The sequence below is a fragment of the Fukomys damarensis genome, unplaced genomic scaffold, assembly GCF_012274545.1.
Source record: "Fukomys damarensis isolate Sample0158 unplaced genomic scaffold, DMR_v1.0_HiC HiC_scaffold_9, whole genome shotgun sequence".
Lineage (NCBI taxonomy): Eukaryota > Metazoa > Chordata > Mammalia > Rodentia > Bathyergidae > Fukomys > Fukomys damarensis.
Genome location: NW_022900921.1, coordinates 3,448,074 through 3,452,140, shown reverse-complemented (window position 1 = coordinate 3,452,140; position 4,067 = coordinate 3,448,074). Strand labels below are relative to the sequence as shown.

At 42.3% G+C, this 4,067-nt stretch overlaps 1 protein-coding gene across 2 annotated transcripts in view; it reads right to left on the bottom strand.

Annotated features, from left to right (window-relative positions):
* Positions 1-4,067, bottom strand: part of Rad50 (RAD50 double strand break repair protein) — a 219,766-nt gene that overhangs the window by 214,911 nt on the left and 788 nt on the right. Inside the window, exon 1 of one of the 2 annotated variants that reach the window (XM_033761557.1) lies at positions 3,980-4,061. The exons of the other annotated variant lie outside the window; for it this stretch is intronic. The gene's annotated coding sequence lies outside the window, so the exon portion shown is untranslated. Of the gene's footprint in view, positions 1-3,979; positions 4,062-4,067 lie in introns of those variants that run through there. 2 annotated transcript variants of the gene reach the window in all.

Sequence of the window (4,067 nt, the reverse complement as noted above, 5' to 3'; positions counted from 1 at the left end):
TATATATATATAATAAAGGATATTTATTAAGAATATTGGGCTGGGGATTTAGCTCAGTGGTTCGGTGGTCTGCCTTGCAAGGACCTAAGTTCAATCCCCGGTACCAAAAAAAGAGAATATTTTTAAAATGGGACCAAGGATTTAGCTCAGTGGTGCTGCTGCCTGTCTCGCAAGTGCAAGGACCTGAGTTTGATCCCCATACCAAAAAATAAAATAAAATATAAAAAGATAAAAAATGTACACGAATAGAATTTTCTCCAAAGAAATGTACAAATGGCCAAGTGCATGAAAAGATGCTCAACACAATTAGCTACAAGGGAAGTGCAAATCAAAGCAATGAAGGGCCGCAACGTCACACCTACTAGTATGGTTATCCTCAGAGGGCCAAGAGGGACTGGTGAGGGTGAGAAATGAGAGCCCTCACGTGCGGCTGGCAGGACTGTAACGTGGTGCAGCCCCTGTGGAAAACGATCCGGAAGTTCCTCACAGCTCTGCATGTTCCCCGTGGGGCTGGGGCGGGGGCAGCTTTCTCTGGATTCTATCGGCAGGAACTCTCCAAGAAAATGAGTGCTACAGTGACTGCCAGAGAAGCCAGACCCATTATGACGGTTTGCACTCTGCACAAATCAGCTGCCCTTATGTATAAAATGTTTTAAATAAATTCACAAATATATATACATTTTTATTTAATGACATAAAAATTATTGCATTACTTTTTAACTGGTATGAATCTGGGCAGGTATTATTCAAATTCAAGCAACTAACTAGATTTGGTTCATTTATAGACCTTTAAAAATTTATTAGTATCAAGAGACATAAAACTGATTAATCTGTTTGTAATACCAGTGGTACAAGCATGTACCACCCATGGTTCAACACAGAATTACTGTGTGACCCAAGAATCCCATTTTGAGATACATACTCAAAAGGAGTAAAACTATAGCATTTTGGTGGAAGCTGCTATCTTCTGTTAATTTGCCAAAATGAGCAACACAAAGAGAAGAGCAGAGGCACTCGATATATCTGTTCTGGGCCTTTTAGAAAACCAAGACTTGCTCCTTTGGCCACATACGCGTGTGAAAGGAGATACAGCAGACATCAAGGAAATGGGTGCTGAACAGGAAGGCCCCACAACTGTTACCATGGCAAGCTTGGAAGTGTTTACAGGATTATCTGGGGTGCTGTTGGCATTGTTGCAAAAAACAAGTTAAGGAAAAGATTCTTGCCAAGAGAATTAGTGTGCACAATGAGTGTATTAAGATGTAAGAGCCAAGATAGCTCCTGAAGCATGTGAAGAAAAACCATCAGAAACAGAAGGAAGACAAAGAAAGGTGGTGCCAGCCTGCCGCACCCAGGGAAGCACATGCTAAGAACTAGTGGGAATGAGCCTGCCCTGTGAGTGCACAGCAAAACAGGTGCAAAACAAACACTGAAAAAAGACCCTTGGAGGCTAGGTGTGGTGGCCTATACCGAATCCCTGCACTCTGGGAAGTGTATGTGCTGACAAAGTGAGTACAACCTGCACTCTGGGAGGTAGATGCAAGAGAATCACATGTTCAAGCCCAGCCCAGGCAACCTGGAAACTTAGCAAGACCTTCCCTCCAAAAAACAACTTTTGGGTTGTAAAATAAAACATATGGCAACAACTTGTCCACGAATGTTTACAGCAGCACTATTTGTATAAGTAAAAAAGCAGAAGCAACTCGAGTGTCTACCAACTAATGAATGTGTAAACAATACACAATATATCCACATGATGGAATATTACTGAGCAACCAAAAGGAAGAGACTACTGAAACATATTATAAGGTAAATAAAGCTCAAAATCATTATGGCTCAGTGACAGAAGCCAGATACAACAAACAATAATAAATAATTCCACTTATATGAAATCCTTTCAAAATATGTAAACCCATAAAGATAAAAGGTAGGGTAATGCTTAACATGGGCTGTGGAATGGGGATATTGAGGGGCCGGCCTGGAGCGGTGACTGCTAATTGGTAGGAAGTAACTTTTTTGGAGCAGTAAAAAATTTTAAAATTAGATTGTGTAGATGCGTATGTAGGTTTGAAAATACTATATTAGAAACCACCAAACTGTATACTTTTAACAGGTGGATGTTAAGCAGGTGCTATATAGTTCAGGTTGGCCTTGAACTCACTATATAGTCCAGGCTGTCCTCGAGCTCATGGCAATCCTCCTGCCTCAGCCTCCCAAGGGCTGGGATGAGAGGTGTGCGCCACAGGTGAATCTTATATGTTATATCTGAGTGAAACGGATGAAGCCATTGTTGCTGCTGCTAATCATAATGATGATAATAATAATAAAAATAATAAATAATAACAAATGGCATAAAGAAGGCAACTTCATTTAGGGGAAGAGTTCCAACACCTACATCTGGTAAAGAACTACTATTTTAATACACAAGCATAAAAAAGGGCCAGGGATTTAGTTCAGTAGCACCGCACCTGACTAGCAAATGCATGGTCATGAGTTCGATCCCCGGTACCAAAAAAGAAAAAATAAAATAAATATACAAAACTACATAAAAATTTCAAAAATCTAGAAGAGCAAATAATGTGGATAGGTAACCCACAAATAACCAAAACAATATGAAGAGCTACTCAATTAAAACAAACACTACCAAATTGACAAAAAATAATAAATTAGACTAAGTACAGGCACATGCTGGAAAACAGCTTCATGAACTTCTAGCGGGAAGAAACCAGTGAAGCCATTCTGTAGCACAAGAGTGGCAATTTTTAGTAAGTCAGCATGCAGATGTCTTACAGCCAGTAATGCCACATCTGTCTGTCTACCTCTATCTCTCCATCCATCCGTATGTCCGAGAACTCTCTTACAGCAGCCAGCAATAATAAACTAATTTATAGATAGTGACACAGATGACTAAAACACATAATGCTAAAGGAAAAAAACAACAGTGCGATATTTACAGCTCAATGGTGTTTGTTTAGGCAAATTCGACAAAAGCAAAACATGACCTATCTTTCAAGATGCACTTTTTTTTTTTTGGTACTGGGGATTAAACTCTGGACCTTTCACCTGCGAGGCAGGTGCAGCACCATTGAACTAAATCCCCGGCCCCAAGATGCACATATTTCTAATGTAAAATTTCTCCCAAACAATAAATATGCATATTAGTGTGACTGCCTAAGATTAGGGGGTGTTGGGAAAAACGGATGGTAAAAAAAGTAAAAAAAGAGGCTTTAAACGGAGCAAGGATTATATTGTGCTACAAACTGAAGAGCATGACAATTCAATTCTTTGGGCCCAAAGGCCTAAGGAGAATAAACAAAGTCCCATGCATTACTTCCTGGTGAAAAATGTAATAAAAATAAACTGTATCACATACTTATTGGTAAAGCAATGGATAACCGAACTACGGAGCAAAGAAGGCGGTTGAGAAGCCCGACTTGGTCATCGGCTGAGTCACTTGGTCTTCAGGAAGATGGAAGAGCCTGGGGTAATAAAATGTGGTGGATGCTGTCCAGGACCAATCTACCCCTCCACCCTCTCATCCAAACAGAAGAGCACAGAAGAGCAGAAAGAGGAAGAACCATTCATTACAACTTAAATTAGAGACAAAAATCTAAATTTTGGCTCATGCAAACAGGTTTTTACTAATAGCAACGGCTACGCAATTCACCCTGGGATGGGGCAGAAGGGGATGCCTATGTTTAAAAACATGAGGTCAAGTTTTATTTCAGTGCTGGGCCCTTGACTGATCCAAATGATAAGGCCGGACTCATTTTCACGGAGACAAAAGTCGATACGGGGGTTCTTGGCACCGGCACACAGAACGGTCAGCCCTCAGTTCGGCCAAGCGCCCGGGATGCAGCCTCCCCCTCTCCGCGCTCGGGCGCTCACACGGATCCCTGTCGGGCCAGGTCTGGCAGGCAGCTGGCACACTCTGCGGCGGGGACAGGGCAGGTGGTTCCGGTCGGGCTGGGCGAACTACCTGAGGGGCGTCTGAGTCCGAGGTGGGCTGGGGCCACGGAGGAGCCGGGCCGGGCGCTCCGCTCGGCATTTTGGACGCATCCCCTCGC